The sequence below is a fragment of the Pholcus phalangioides genome, unplaced genomic scaffold (genome assembly GCF_987345545.1).
Source record: "Pholcus phalangioides strain wild (caught in Gottingen) unplaced genomic scaffold, Ppha-v1.0 ptg000015l_1, whole genome shotgun sequence".
NCBI lineage: Eukaryota > Metazoa > Arthropoda > Arachnida > Araneae > Pholcidae > Pholcus > Pholcus phalangioides.
This window is the reverse complement of record NW_028301608.1, coordinates 101,786,523-101,804,558: the sequence shown is the minus strand read 5'-3', so window position 1 is coordinate 101,804,558 and position 18,036 is coordinate 101,786,523.

The following is an 18,036-nucleotide window of genomic DNA, read 5'->3' as shown; positions in this document are numbered from 1 at the left end:
AATCTCTGGTGAATACATTTCCCTGAGTGAGAGATCACACTTCTCTTGAGAATATAGTTTTTCCAACTGACCCACTGATAGTGCAAGAGCTCTAATTGTATGTAGCATTTGTTTAGGAATATGAGACATAAATCCAAATGGCTTTAACATTGACATTAAATTCATAGACTTGGAAAATGTTCAACATCCCACCCCGATGATTGAACATAACTGCTGTGTCAACCTCTAAGTGGTTGTGCTATGCAGCATGCGTTACATTTTTTTAATGAATATAATTTGGGTGTCGTTGATTCCCTTGGGTTTTTACCTAAGAGGATATATACCTCCCTTATTAATTTCCTCTTACTTCCTCTAAGGTTTTTATACCATAGATAAAACTCAGCATTGAGTTTTAAAAAAAATCCAAGTAAAACTAACAATCTCTATAGTAAAAAAATTTCTATACAAAAAAAATTGAATCTAAAAATTTAGTCACTTTCGTGGATATTTACTTTTTTTGTTACGTAATCATTTAAGACCGGGAAATTTTTGAAAACGAATGTTTGCCAAGTATCTCACCCGCAAGGGTTAAAGGGATAAGCTGGTTAAAATTTAATGGAAATAAAAAAATTATACATATATTAGTTTTTTCCTAAAAATTATATATAAGATATATAATGAAAAAACTCTGAAACTACTTATTCAAATGAAACCTAAAAATTAATACGTATAAAAGCAAACGCCAATGTACAAAAATAAAAATTAGGGAGGGGAAGAATACGCGCGAAATTAATGTAAATAAAGCAATTGTTGCCACTAATGTAGAAGAAATATTGATTTTCGATACGTATAGTAGTAGTTGTAAAATTTTTGCTTTACGTTGATTGGTCAAACGATGAGCTGAGCCGAAGAACCGAACTGAACGAACCGAAAGACCCGTTTTTTCTCCGCAACCAGTCACGTGATCCTAAGGATAATGGTTAAGGAGAAGGGGAGAATGCATCTCGGGGAATTCTCCTTGAAGCTCTCTGTTGAGCAGCTCCTTAAGTTAAGGACAAGTGCTGAGCGAGCGTTTTCTAAGGACAAGGGGAGAATCCAGCCCCTGGCAGGTTCCCTCTCCCGGCTGTTTTTATCCTTCGAGAGCTGTCACGCGATATTCCGTGAGTTTGATTTTCAAGGGTCTTTGTTCCTTCCGGAAGCCGAGTCAGCTCCTTTATTTACCCGCAAGCTGCAAACGTAGGCACTCGGTATTTGTTCTATCTAGTTATTTTGACTGGCAGTTTGTTTCTTTTTCCTTATAGTAGTATGGAAAGCCGTTCGGTGATAAAAGTATAACTGTAATGAACGTTAACTTAAAAATAAAATAGATATTTTTCTTAACTGAAATGTGGCTGATACTTGGAAGTCGTCCATATCACGGAAAACTACATAAATTTGGTGAAATATTAGAGTTTTTGGTGCACTATTTTTATACAGGGCGGGCAAAAAGTCTGTCAAAATTTTAAAAATCCATAAAAACCGGAAAAATAACAGAAATGAAAAACGGTTTGCGGGGTTTGCATCGCTAGGTCACGGAACTTTTATTAAGACAGGCGAAAAAACTAATATAACAGCTGATAGGTAGCACTGACGTACACAAGTCGAAGAAAAGATACGCAAAAAACGAAAACAGAATGCCTCCAAATCGTTTATTACAACAGTATGTGTTGCACATGACACCACCACAGGGGATAACACATATTGTGTATAATATGTTGTCAGCTGTGGTGGTCATGTCCCGGCTGTTTAATCTGTCAAGGATAAATATTTGCACTAAGCATGAACACTAAGATGAAAATATAAACAGAAAATCTAAATCTTTGAAAGAGAAGTATGTATTATCAGAAATTATATATTTATCGGGCACGTAAACCGGAAAATAATACCCAAAAGAATAACAATAGGAATTATTAAACATGCATACTTGAATGTATGATGGATTTTGACTGACGAGTTAATTTCTCTGTATACCGGAGAAGATTTCTTTTCCCGTACGTGAATGTTGTGAGATAGCTTTGTCAATTTTTAAGAAGTTCACATCAATATATTCTTTAAAGATTAGTTTCCCGGTTCCCCTTGTGAGAAGTATCATCAATTTTCCCGAAACAGTAATTTTTCTATTTGGATGACAAAGCTGTTATGTTTCAGTGATCGCTTCATTAGTGTTCACGTTCGATAGATTGGCATCTTTGATAGCATTAGCGGCAATTTACTCTTTTCTTGCCTAGAGCAATTTACTCTTCAGACTGAAACTTAGGGGGAAAAAAACAGAATTCTAAAAAATATTTTTCCTTTTCTGTCATCTCTCTAAATACTTCTATTTTTCTTCGCCGATAACCAAGTAACAAGATCTATGGAGCTACTCGGAAGAAAAATTGTATTTTGATGGCATAATGAAGTAAATGACTGGCAAAAAATTATGATGTACAACATACAATTATTGTTTTGATCCTCATTTATAATAATCAACCAGTTTTTGAATGAGTTTTAACTATCGAGAATTTAAAACTCTGCCTTCAAATAAATGGGATACATTATGTTCAAAAATATCATAGAACGTCTATTTACACTGAGTTTAAAACATACAGGGTGGTAAAGAAGTCGGAACCTGTTTTGAACCAAGAAAAAGGTTTGAGAACAGAGATAAACTTCTTAAAATATAAATTTATTTTTTTACTACAATTTTCTACGTGCGCAACTTTAATGACACGGAGGATGTCAAGCCCATATAGCATTTCTTTTCATGATATTTGTAACACGGAAGTTGGAAAGAATAGAAATAAAATGAATGGATGTAATAAAAAAAAAATCTTTCTTTATCATAATTTATTGATTTTTCATCTGCTGAGGTGTTTTCACTAAATTTATTGTCGAATATGGTTTTTCTTTTATACTATATCTGTACTCGCATTAAATTCTATGTGGTTCAGATGTCAGGATGCGACCACCGATAGATAACGCCTTCATTTCCCGCCCAACTCCACTAATTGGAAATTGTCATATGGCGATATATGACTGAAGTGGGTGTGCGGTAAAGTAGATGTCAGGACTAAATATACAGACAAACGGTTTTTAACCTCTCCACACCTGAGCCAAAACTGAATATCAAAATCTTCTCTTTTTCTATTGATTTGTGTTTATTGTATGGAAAAGTTCCCTTTCAAAAGAAAAAAACTAATAATTGGGGGTCGATATATTTACAAGAACTAGTTAGAGAGAGAGGTACACATATATCTAACTGGAGTTTTAACTTAAAAATAATCATTAAAAACCATTTAAAACCGTTAGAAATGAGGCACACATATGTGGACCTCTGAAGCGGAGAGGTTGAATTATTTGAAAGCGAAGGCTTCAAAGTTGTTTTTTTTTTACTTTCATCCTTACTTCCATTCTTCATATCATTGTAAAAAATGCTATATAGGCTTGATATCCGCGTTACTGAAGGTGCGTTTCTAAAAACATTGTAATAAGAAAATAAAAGTTTTAAAGATTATCTTTCAAATTCTTTAAGCCGTTTATCTTTAGCAGCTTTTATTACTATTTTTTTTCACAACAGGTCCAGACTTTCAAACCCCGCAGTATTTATAGGATGAAAACTTATGTCTCTGGTTCAACTCAAACAACTAATGAATCATTGGTAATGGAAGCATAGTTGCAGTTAGAAAATTTATTCGTACAAAGTGCCTATTTTAGATGCGTCATTTTTTTTATTGGGATGGCAGATGTATATATCGACATACGAAAGTCAATTTCTTATGTGGTCCCTCTATCCTCTAGCTTTAAGTTATAATGTTGTTGTCCTGTCTCTCATGGCCCAACAAAATTAATTAATATTTTTAAGTGCAACATTAGCCGACATATTTCAATTCAGAAATCACTGAAAATGAAAAAAAGAGCATATGAACAAGCTTGTCCTTCTGAGCCTATGCTATCTGTCTCCTCGTTTTTAGTGGTTTTTTAATTATAATCTCTCAGCTTATGCATTAAGGAACATGACAATGTTTTGTTGGGATCAGAAGAAACCAGGCGTACTTTCCAACTGGAAGTTAGAGGACAAGGGGAACATATAAAAATTAAGTTATGTGTCTCGCTACGTATACGACCCCGATTAGGATTAATGTCACGTTACTTGAATAGATTTCCTAATTGAAAGTATGTTTCGATATTCAACGGTTACGAGTTATTTCAGTTGAAACCGAATTAAGTTTTCACATTTTGTATATATTATATTGCATTATTAGAGTATTAATGCGAGTTCAATCATTCATCGTGGTGTAGTAGTAGTAGTAGGTAGGGCCTCCAAAAATGGCTCGGGGATCCATGATGTTCTTAAGTCAGCCTCCTCGTTGGGCAATTTGCCTGTTGTGGCGTTGTATTTGTATTTGTTATATATATAATTTGAAAATAAAGCCGATACAGCGATAATATGGGAAAAAATCAACGATTTTACTTCTACTGTGGAACTCATCCGAATAAAAAAATCTTATTTACGGCAAATTAAATTGAATTTGACAGATGAAATTAACAATATAAGAAATAATTTTAATTAATTATATTGGACAATCTTCCATCCTTCTTAACATTACTTTTTTTAATGATTTGTTGCTTCAAAATAAATATATTTTTAATTATAATTTGGAAATTTTTCATTTTATTTTTACTTTCCATAATTGAATAATTTTTAGAAAAAGTATTTATTTTTCTACTTACTTGTTTTTACTTGCAATTATGTTCATACGACCATAAAGCACGATTTATTTTTTCACTTCCCATGCTCTAGTTGGTACCGCGCTCATTAATCGAAATCATATTAATCGTAACAAACACAATTATAAAAAAAAAATATATATATATATATAGTCAAATCCCTCGTAATAAATTTGTCGTTCACAATATATAGGCTATATATTTCAATTTTGTTGCAGGGCAATAAAAAATGCAATTCATTTATTATTTAATTCACGTAACGTCTTATATCAAGAGACTCGTCAATTATCATTTTTAATTATTAAATCATCAAAAATTTAAAACATAAAAAATAATTCCCACCATATACGAAGATAAACATTTCTTTTGGTAAATTAATTGGCTGATTGTAATATTAGGACTTTTTTTTTTGTATAATGAGGTTAAATATAAAAAGTAATAATTTTAAATTTTTTCAAAGATAATCATGCTTAATAGTTTTGAATTATTATTAGAAATAAACAATAGATAAGAAATATTCTGAAAAAAAAAATAAAATTTTATTGGTTGCATAGAATATCCAGAAAAATTACTCGAAATTGGAAAAAAAATTTATCTTACATTAAAATAAATTGTAGTTTAAAAAAATATACAAGTATTCTGATAATACCTACATGAATTTAATGTATAGCCATTTACCATTTCTACGCGGATTTACACTGATAAAAAAAATAACCTCATTGTTAATGAACGAAACATCCCATGTAGAACGCGTCTTTTTAAAAGCGAACGAGGAAAAAATAATAATCGTTATACTGAGAAGATTTATATGATACAACAGCGAATGTTTTTTGCTTGTATATTATATTTAAAAAATAATAATAGGTTTTTTTTTTTTCCAGCTGAACCTATCTATCTTTACACCTCATTTACTGTTCTCGGGATCTAATGGAAATTTAATATCATTACGTGCGAGTATTAACAAGGTTATTGCACGCTTGAAAAATGCGATGTGGAAAGGATTCTGTGTAGAAAAAAATAATAATAATAAGGAGTGTATGTTACGTTCAAATATGATGTTTTTGTGATACATAAACATAATGACAAAAATATCGCTATTAAAACAGCAGTAATATTTATTTATTTTCCGCTTCAAGAGTTTTTTTATTTACTTTTTTGAATTACGTAAATGTAAAATCCGAATATTTTTGGGCATACTTGGAAGATTTATTCATGAAAATGTCATCCTTTCATTACAGCTGAAGCGTTTATACAGTATTTGTAATTCTGTTTTTACTCCAGATACGTAACTTTAATTATGTTATGAAATGGATGCAAAGGAATATTCGATATGAAGGAAGGGGAGGAAATTACTAGTGCGTAACACTAAAATAATAAATAATTTAGTGAAATAGAAATATCTTTATACGGATATGTTTAAATATTGAAGAGTACATGAAAGGCATTAATTTGAGAATATACAGGGAGAGAAAGAGATCCCATAGTTCCCCTTGACGCATTTTACTAGGAAAACGTTGATCCTACAGGTATACTTCCAATTGGAAGAAAGTATTCAAATAACATAATTTCGTATTGGATTTTTTTTAGTATACAGTCAAACTGGATTATAATGACCTCTGTTGTAACGAAACCTCTGCTATAATGTCTATAAATGACGTCAATATTTCTCATAGAGACTAATATTTAAGACTCTTGCTTATAAGTGCGATGGAATGAAACAACCTCGGATATAATAACACGCGATGCTTTTGCTTTACTTTTTATTCCCGTTCAAAAATGCCTGAAAAAAGAGCTCATTGTTCCTCAGATACCTAAATATAGACTTGTATGATGCTTCCCAGACTTCCAACGGGATATTCTCATAATTTCTTCTGTAAATGAAGCTAATTTAAATTCGCAATCTTCATTAAATCGGTTTTTGTGACAGTTTTCACAGCATATAATTTATATTATAATTAAACACACCTATTTACCTCACACATGTTCCAAATTTTTTCAGTGAAGTGCATTTTAATTCAGTGCAGTGCAGACTCATTGTAGCACCTAATTTCCCTGCAAGGACTATTTTTTACGCAATAATTGACAATTGCACTGGCAATGAGACATTTTGATAAAAATTGGCGATGTCCCAGAATTATTATTCCGATTTCTTGTATTTTTCCCGATAAAATATAATGTCCACGTCCCCAAAACTCCCATTTTCGACATTTTTCCCTTCGTTTGATCACTTGATAAATACATGGGATTTGCTACGAACCTGCCTTGTAACACATCTGTAACACGTGACAGGAATTCAGGAACAGGATTTCTTGTAAAAGCGCGAACAATGCGTATAAACAGATAAGAAAGTTTTCATACACTAACATTACTAAGCAGATCGTGGATATAAATTTACAAATATTCAATTTACGTCAGAAATGGCTGTTGGCTTCGGGAAAATGTTCTTGTCGTGAAAGCTGCACCTATGATAAGTTTAATGTCTGTATTCTACGGAAGAAATTTCCGCTCTTCCTTAAAATCTTTTGTAAATGCTGAGCAATGTTTTTATGCATGTCGTTCAAGAACCTCTCTGCCCTTGTGTCCCATTTTAATCTTGGTCTTCGATGCAGTTAAAATTTTAAAGCATCAATTTTTATTCATTCAATTTTTTTTTGTCTCCCTCGCAAATTACGTAAATCGTTTCGCGTAATGATTCACCCGGTGGGTGCATGGTTTTTTTAGGGTTCCGTTAGGCTACAGATTGTTACCAATGGTAAGACATTTCACTGGCAAGCATGAAAAAATATTATAGTCACGAATTTTGATCATTACGCATTTCATTGAACTACGGCTATTTTTCAAGGAGGTAATGTAACATAGGCTGCCAAACATTGAGGATTGAATCCAACGGTCAGATCTGTTTATAGTAGAACGGCTAGAAAAACTGGCGACTTAGACACTTAAAACCCAGGCTCTCTTGGAAACCGGACAAGCATTCTATCATCTACGTATCTGGAGGACACGGCCCTGTCTTCCTTATTACACGTACTGTGGCGTGAGGAGCTGAAGTAGAAGCATTAGTAGCCTCTCTTAGCCGTGCCTCCAATGGTGTAGATACAGTATTAGCATATTTAAATGGTTCGCAAGAGGGCCTGGGCTCCCGTCCCAGATGCCTTGTCATTGAGTTCACCTCGGCGTTATATCCAGAAAAATCTCTGTCTGCTTGATACTTTGGGCTAAGAAAAAATGCGTCTATCTCTCTCTAACTTTCGGTATGTTAAACATCCCCCCATGGCTTCATATATTTTCGCAGATAGATATTTAGACAACATCTTGAACTTTTGAAGTACTGCTAGACGTTCGAGTGAAAAACTCATTTTCCTCTCTTCGAAAGGCATGGATTAGAATTTTTCTGAAGTAGAAACATAGAAACAGAAAATTTCGAAATATCCTTTGATCTGAAAGTCTCGGTATATATGTTCATAGTGTCTTTTTCTTTTCTTAGTTTAAAATTCGACGTTCAAATGCGAAGAAAAAGTATGAACTTGATGAAATAGCACACCAGAAGCATTATAAAACAAGATTCAGTTACGGTAAAATCTCAGAGAGAACCGACGAAACAAGAAAAAAAAGCTAAAAAAACACGAAATTGCTAACGCTATTGGGCGCAAGATTGGTCTTCGGAGTATTAACCCTTAACTGATGTTGTGAAAATTGCGTGCGTAACTGGCATCATGGTGTCATTTGGTGCATCATTGGGACCCCAGCAAGTGTTAACGCATTTTAAAAATTAACAAAATAATTTTTTATAAAACAATGAGACTTTTACATGAATTCATTCCTTCATTAATTAATTCACTAAATTATTTTTTTTAATTTCTCCAGTTTTTTTCTCCAAACTGGTCTTTTATTAAGACACACATTCGAAAGAAATCGAGGGACACGTGGCTTCAGAAAAAAATTTAAAATTATAAATTAAATTTTTGAACGCAATTTTCATGATTAAAAAACGAACAGATATGATCAAAATATTCTCATAAAATAAAATTTACAAATTCAAATAATATTTACTATATTTTTACAAGCATCAAATTTAGACTTATTTCAAGTCGAATTGCAAACTAATTTGCAAGTACTCCACAATACTTTAAAACAACACCATGATATGTTGATCATACAGATCTTACGTACAATTCACTGACAACAGTTTCCTCATGCTCACCTCGGATATCTGATGTTCCGCCATTAATTTGAAACCGTTATCGAGAAAATTGGCACTCTTCCGATACGCCATTTCTATTTGAACCCACTTCGGCTGTCGGACAAAAAAAAGGCTTACGCAAATGGGGTGGTGGGGTCATTTTGACCCTGCGGCAACTTCGATCAATGATATAGACGGAAAAAAAACGTAGAATAACATAATAAATTTGCCCAAACACGTGTATAAAACTACCTTAAAAAGTACTGAAAATAACACAGTTCAAATGCATTTCCTTCTCAAGGGGTGGCAAGATGAAGAATGCGCTTGATCAAAATGACCCCCCCCCCTTACACCAGTTAAGGGTAAATACAACCACTTTCACGCTGACCGGAGATTGAGTTTATTACTAAAGCTTAATTCCCAATTGATCCGCCAAAAATATGCTTTTCAGCCGAACAATATGGTAAGAGTGTTTCCGCTGAGCTATTGAGAGTTGCAACTTGGTAACCATCCCAAGTTGGATCTTCGGTCATCGTGATAGTAGTTACATAATGTACCCTCTGTCTACAGCACCCATTTAGTGTCGAGGCATCTTGATAATTTCTTGTTTTTTTCCTGTTTATTTGTCTTTTTCATTAGTTATTTCTGCGACAATTCAATTATTGTCAAGTCTTTACAATTACATTGGAAGTTCAATGTGTACATCACGTACACACTCTTTTGGATAAATATAATTTCAGAATGTCCCTTACACCAGATAGAACGTTCTAGTACTGGGTAAAAAGGAAAAACAGAAGGAAATGTGAATATGAAAAAAAAATGGCTGAACGAACCGCTGGGCAATGAAGAGATCTTTCAACACGTCATAGTAAATCAGAAAAATACCAACAACACCCACGTATCAAGTTACCAGATAAGGAAAAGCTCCCAAAGGGTAAATCGTGACGCGAATGATTAGAATAATAACAAATAAATATTCTGCAATAAAAAAAAATCCACTTTCTTTTTTAGAAAATTTTAAGACTTCTCGATTATTTCATATTCAGCTATTTGTTTATTAAAATATACAAAGGGCGATTCCATAATCGTCCTTGCCGCATTTCAGTGCGGAAGGTTGATTGAAAATAATTCCACGAACATTACACTTTGAAACGTGCTAAGGGGGCATTCAAGTATTACGTCAGCATCGATGGAGGGGGTTTCCGATTTGCTGACTTTTGATGACAAGGGGTGAGTGAGGGGTATGGATGATGCTTACGTCAACAACCACCCTTTATGAAGATATGAAATATTCTTAATAGCACCTTCTTCGGTGCGCCAAAAATGAAAAAAAAACCCGTTTCGATAGTCATTGGGCACCTGAACTAACAATCTCCCTATTGATAAGTCTCCTACAGAGCCACTTTAGTGATCTCTAAATGTTTCACGGATACTTGAAGTATTTATTGGAAATAATCTTCGTGGTTTAAAATTAGCCTTTTTACATAAGATGTGGACAAAAGGTGTTATTTATATACTTCAAGAAATAAATCTTACATTAAGAAGAAAATAAAATGTAACATTCAATTTTTTAATGTTTAATAGCTATTGAAAAATGTTTTCCTTTTCCCTTCTCCCATAAAGAATATACTTCTTATTTTTTAAAATATATATACACTATAGCATCTAATCAAAAGTAATAAGACCTGAAAATTCGGATCCGTTCCTTTGAGAGTTGCGAAATTATTAAGGAGCACCTGACGCTTCAGGAAAAAAAATGTCTTAGGATTACTCTCTAGAGATTCTGAGAAACTCGAAACCTAGTATATAGAAGAGAAAAAAAAATTTTCTCACTAGGGAATAAAACACTAAAACTCAACTTTCCTTATTAAATTAGTTCTCTAGAAGATTTAATGGTACACCTTGAAAAAAAAAAGGTATGCTGTAGAGTCTTTATATTCTTGGCGGGAATAAATCTTATATTTTGTACCGAAAATCCTGGATGTTGTTTCTTCAGTATAAAACTTCAAAAATGAACTACTAGCCGTCACTTGTGGTCAACGTCGCAAAAGTTCAGATAAATTGGTTGGTTTTTTTACCTTCAGAAAATATCATTGCATTTCACGATTTTTTTAAAAAAATCAATTTTTTTCTTCATAAACATAGAAGAGTTTTAAGGAGTTAGGAGGAGTTTCTATAGATTAACATACTGTATTTTGATTTTCCTTTGGATCATTTAGATTACGGGGTCTTATCCTTTTTATGTTCAGTAAAACTTTTGTGCTAATAATACATTCACCAGGCGATCCCTTGCCAATAAAATTCTTAAGGCAATGGAATTATTTATAAAGTTATTATCGATATGGTACTTTTGATACATGTATATCCTTTGTAGAAAGATATTTAATGCATAATAATGTGAAAACGATAAGATAATTGTTTTGTCATGAAATTGCACGGACCTTCCTGAAACATTTTCAAGGATTTTTAGCATTTCCCTGGTTAACCCGGGATAACGTCATAACAAAAGCATCAATTCCAAGAATTTTGGTATCAGTAAAATTCTCATCAATAGCTGAACTTTTTGGGAATTTACAATGGAGTTATACGCTAGGATGTGTACACTAAGATGCATACTTAAGCAACCTAGTTAACTATTTTCGCTTTTTAGTACCCCATGCGAGCGTTAGTGTTTGAGCTATACAAATATGAAACGGTGGATCCACACGAACATCATATGAAATATTACTTAATTTACGTATTAGCGCAAATAATATATTACAAATAATAGTGTTACTATCACAAAAATTAGAAACTTTGCCTGGTTTTAATTTATACAAAAATTGCCACGTTTTCAAGACATAAATTCAATTGGTGAATTCTGACCACGAGGTCCTGATGAAACGCGTCGACCATTCGACCAATTGAATTTATTTGTCTTGAAAACGTGGAAATTTTTGTATAAAATAGTGTTATTAATTTATTTTCTCACTACTACTGTTTATTTTAACATAAAATGTTTAGAAAAAAAAACCCGTTTTATTACATTTCACGAAATTTTCATAGTCTCTGAGTATCTTCAAATTTTATACACCGACAGTAAAACAGCGCGTTAGTAATAATAGCCTTTCGACAGTATTTCTAATTTTTACTAATATAACTTGAATGATTGAGTTAGAACCAAACAATGAAAATCAATAATAAAGCAGTTGATAGAAACGTTCAACAGCGTTCAGTTGAATAACTTACTAACCGAAACGGTGACCCAGCCCATATTCCGGGAAATTTAGATAGGTCACCGCCGGTTAATTGCATAACTGTTATTTTTTGAAGTTCAACATTTTAATTATGTGCGTATAAATCTAAAATATTATATTCTTTTCTACACGGAATCAAAATCGATGATAGTCATTATATGTGGTGTTATGTTTCTTATTGCGAATTCGAATAATACTTTACTGAGGACACTGGGATACTAAACACACACGGGTTTCCATGTCCGTGAGAGATATGGAACTGTTGTCCAAAGATGTATGTAACTAAAACTCTCAACATTATTATGAATTTGAAACAAAGCAGCAGACACTGTAAAGTATTTTGTTCTTTACAATAAAATGTGGGGAGCCATATTAAAAAATAAAATATAAAATAATAATTGCTATTATGACGAATACATCACAATTGTTTTTTTTTTTTTAGTTTATGCTGGAATTCACCAGATTTATATTTTCTCTACTGAATTAACAGAAAAACAGTATCTGACTTTATTTTCCTAAATTATTAAACAAATTAGAACAATTTCTTTTCGGGAATTATGCTTTACAACGTATATATATTTCTCTTTTAAAAAAATCTCTCTTCTCGCTCTAAAAAGTGTTTCACTTTTATGTACAAAGTGATTCTAAGTTCATGGGACAAACTTGAAGAGGTTACATAAGACACGTAAAACATAGTTTTCGATCTTAGAATGTGCGGTCGAATTTCAATAGGAAAGGCGGTAGAGGGTGTTTTCAGAGAATGCACAACCGCACTTCAGCAAAAGCAAATATCACATTTCTCTACGGATTTGCCGTGATATGTGCTATCAACCATTCGAGGGTTGCAGGGAGGGGGAAGAGGTGATGTGGTAGGTCTCACGTTGCAACCTGGGGGGGGGGGGGGGTAACCCGAAATCCTCCCCATTGCATCGTATGTCGTTATTTGGCACAGTATGATGGTCCTCGCACCAATAAAAACCCATCCATAAGTACTTATACAACCCTAGAACTGCTGATTGAACATATCGTAGCAAATCCGTCGAAAAAATATATTTTCGTTAGGTGAAGTAAAACTCCCTAAAACACCCGCTACCGTGATTCGACCACACATTTTATGACCAAAAATGCTTGGTCAAATGTGTTATATCACGTCTTAAAAATTACCCTATTAATTTAGAATCACCCTACATGCTTATTATAAGAATGAATAAATCAATAATTTCATCAAAAGATATTATTAGAATAGACGTCAGAAACTGTACTTCTAATTAAAAAGAAAATATTTGGGAATCTGTGATAAAATTGATTTGCATCCCGAATTATATAGGAAGTTTGTGGAAAAAGGATACAAAAATAATTATTGACGATGAATAATAAAAATGTTTGTATTTATCATAAAAATGCTAATTCATACAACAAATAACAATTAGAAGTGGGGGAAAGCAGCCCGAATAACTAGGATAGGAGTCGATATTCTTGGAAATATCCTTAACATTCTACTAAAATGATAAAGACGTAATGATTATCGCTTCAAGAGAATCCAGGGCAATCTGATTCGGGACAGAAAAGTGATGAATTGATTCAATGTATTTCATGGAACTGGAAATGGGGCGTGATTTCTTTTATTTTTCTCTTTCCGAATAATCATCGAAATTCTCTTATTGTACCGCACAAAATGCTTTTTCCCCTCCCTTTTTACTATCAACTCATCATTCGACAAAGGGGGAAAAAAAGTGTACTAATGGTCTTCGCATAAAAGGGAATTCGGGAAAATGTTTCTTATATATGACTTGTATTTGTAGATAATGTGACGCGTTAACTCGTTTTCTTTGAATAAATATGTCAGAAAGTTACAAGAACAGTTGTGTAAGTGATAAAGTTATATGCTGTCGTTAATTTTGTTTTTTTGAATATTCAAAAATTGATTTTTCACAAAACTCAAATGATGTTGAAAAATGAAGTTGAAATGCATAAGTTTTTGAATACATTATACAGGATGCATAGCTAACAGCACGAACCACAAATTACTGGCAAACCGTTGATCCTAGACACATATTTCCAATTAGAAAAAGTATCCAAAAAAAGTTTACAACTCTGATATGCCATTTATATTCATATGTCCCCCCACACCCCTCGTATTTCCACCAATGCACGAGACCAACAAAATATATTTCACGTTTCTAAGTGTGATATTCGCAGAGATATTCGAATTAAAAAAAATTATAATAAATGGAATGAGAAATATTGTATAAACCATAAGCATTTTCTGTTAGTTCATGTTATTTTTTCCCAATTTGACTCAGATTTTAGAGTTCAAATATCCCAGTGAATATCGCGCTTTAAACCGTGGCTTTAGGAGATGCAGGACAATAAATTTCTGATTGGGTCTTTGAGCACAGAGTATACGTATAAAACGTTATTTATTTTTTATTTATTTCAAAAACTATACAACCCCGTGTATTATGAATGAATTTTCTAAGGTCAGGTCACACGTTATATAGGTACTGCTTCTAATTGGAAGTATAGCTCTCTAGTATCACCAGTTCGCCAGTAATTTGCGGTACACACTGTTAGGTATGCATTCTGTATATCATGTGTACTACAAAAAAACTTATTTAACACGAAAAATATTTAAATATAGTGTTTAAGGTTAAAAGAAAAAAAAATTAGGCATTTTTTTTTTTAAATATATTTTTTATTGGACTCTCGTGCTGGGTATGTATATTTTCTAATTCCTCCTAACAAAAGTCTCCATGTACAGCAATTTTCTATGACAAATTCATCACTCCCCAATGATCAATGATCTGTTATTTAACCTTTTTTCTGAAACTGAATTCAAGAACACATACATGTATTTTGGCAGGTTCTCAAGCTCTTACATCTATTTGTAATTTCAAAGTGGGCGCGGCGGTAAAGTGTGGAGTAAGCTGTCAATATTGATGTGTTCCTTGAAGTGGCAAAGTTCTGTACTGAGCACCATTGCTGCTCCTTGGCTTTCAAATATTTATTTGTCTTTGCCTTCATATTATGGGTTTGCTTGTTTCCCGAATCTTCCATATTGGTTGGTCGTGGTCTATCAAATTTTCTTTTAGTTTTTCATCCGCCGCTAAAGCGATTTGTTTTAAAAATAAGGAAATATTCTGTTGACATGAGCGCAGTGTGTTTTCCATATTAACTCGCGTCGCGAGGATCCGGGTTCGAACCCCACCGTCGCCAAAGTGGTGGTCGGCTGAAGTTAGTTTTCTGTGGCTCCCAACTTGAAGGCGCGAATGCGATACCGATCTCCCCGATATAAAGTCTTGCCACAGAGAGCAACAGGCCTACAACGATAAAATTATTCAGTCATTACACCTCGGTCATAGTGAGAACAATTGGTGACAGATGACAGCACTACTTATAACAGAACACACACAGTACAGAACACATAACAAGCATTACACAGAAACAAATTTCACGCCTGGTTCACAACACATACACACACATTTCAACATGTACCAATTCGTTATAAGTTCTGCAGAGGAATATGAACGAGGTGTATGTGTGGTTCAGTATATAGTAGTGTTTCGGATAATTTTTCTCACATGTCCTTGAAATGAGCAGAGAATGAAACAAAATGCAACACGCCGCAGATTTATTGCACAGAACAGTTTTTACATGTATTTACAAGCAAAGATCTTGATGAAACGTGACCTACAAATGGAATGCGATCGACAAATAAGGTCCCGTTTTCCCGATACAATTTCAACAACTGGACACAATTCCGTTTTAGTGGCGCCACTTATATAGCAAATATAAGCCTTCTACAAAAATTACGAAGATTTGCGTGTGAAATCTTTACACTTCTTTTGTGGCATCATGAGGAGATTGCTAAAGTATAGCCATCGCCAAACGTGTCAACTTGGCAATATTTTCAACTATATGCGCCACCGATTATTTACAGGTGAAAGATGACATAATAAATATTCACTATTTACATAATTTTCGAAACAATGGTCCAAAGTCATATATGGTGCATATAGCTGCAGTGTAATGCAACTGAACACTATAAGAATAACTGTTTTTTGTGTTTTAATCATTATCAAATTTCTCAAATCTGTCACCTTTAACATAGACCTCTATAGGAATCCATGTAATTTTACCAGATATTCTAGCCTTTATAGTCACTCGAAAATTGAGTACTGAATGCAGAAAAAATATATTTCATACTGGTCTATTAGCCAAGATGTTGATGTGAATGGAAATATCTAATTCTATAAACAGTCATGCCACCGTATTACATTAAATTTCAGTATGTTATATTGTTCGCAATGTTGCATAAACTCGTGAATTTTACGATTCACTGCATAATTTTTTGCAGTATTTTCATTACGAAATAAACAAAGTCTTCCTGACAAAAATAATCACAAGCAAGGACAGTAAAGTTTCATAATTTATCAAATAGGTTTCATAATTTCATTTGTTTTTAACCACTTAGGAACGATAACCAAAAAAAAAAAGTTAAAAACAATAATAACAAACATGAGGAAAAAATATTTTTAGGGCACTATATAAGATATATCTGAACGTAAGATGAAAATTTCTTGATGTAAAAGGGAAAAAAAACTCCTCTCAGATTTTGGAGGAAAAAGGAAATCGATGGTTTTGAGATGGAAAAAATAAATAAAATCTGTAAAATCGGAAGCGTTTATCCAACGAAGGAATCGGAAAGTTGGTGTAACGGTTTTCGTCTGTCATATTTTTAGGAATAATAGTTTCAGTGAAGAGTATGTATATTCCATTCGCATTTCTTTTCTGTCTGGTCGTTATGAAACCATCATATTGAAATAACATTGGGTATTTTCTTATTTTGCATATCAATAGATATTGTTATCAAATAGATAAAATCCTGAAGCTGTTGCAATTCTTCTTCTTTGGTAATTTGCATCAACACAGCAACATTTCAAGCGAAAGTGTACCTTCTACTTCTTCTGAAGTAAGTTTATCCAACGAAATTTGGATAATATTTTTACCAGGTATAACCATCAATAAATCGCATAAAAACAAATTTGTAAACTTCAGTCTCCTGAAATATGATAGATATTTATAAAAATGGGAAATTTGACGAGACACTAAAATAATCATAGACAAAAAAATGATGTGATGATTATACGTGATTTTGCAATACCTACTATACTACAATACTTGCCTGTGTTAGTTTAGTCGTAGGTTAAAATATTCAAAACAAATTCGGATTATTAATAGCGTTGAAAATAGTGACATTTTGACGCGTTGCGTTTGGTATATTATACAGGATAGTAAGTAAAGTCCCTATGCCTAGAGACATACTTCCAATTTGATAGAGTATCGAAATATCATGCTGACCTCAGCTCAGTAATTTATACTGCAAGGGGTTGTACAGTTATTAAAATACAAAAACTAACTTCTTATACTGAAACCCGTCCTCATAAACCCATTCAGAAAACTGTCCCTGTACCTCCCTGTAACAAAAAAGTTCTACGTTTCTATGTTCAATATTCACTGAGACATTTGGATTCAAAAAATGGAGAAAAATTGGAAATAAAAAAGAACAACATATAAACAAGAGAACGAAGCTGTGTCCTTTAGTTTTTTTTGTCATTCTTTCTTTCGATTTTGAAGCAAATTTTTGAACGAAAATATCTCATATTAGAAACGTTGAATTTTTTTTTCTCGTTGGCCTCAGGAGAGACAGGACAACAACATTCTGATTGGGTTTTTGAGGACAGGGTGTCTGTATAAAACGTTAGTTTTTGTATTTTAATAACTATAGATTATTTAGCGATATGAATGACCTATCTAAAGTCTACACAATATTTGGATAATTTCCTTAAGTATTGTGGATATTTTTGCCTCTAAGATCAACGGTTCGCAAGTAAA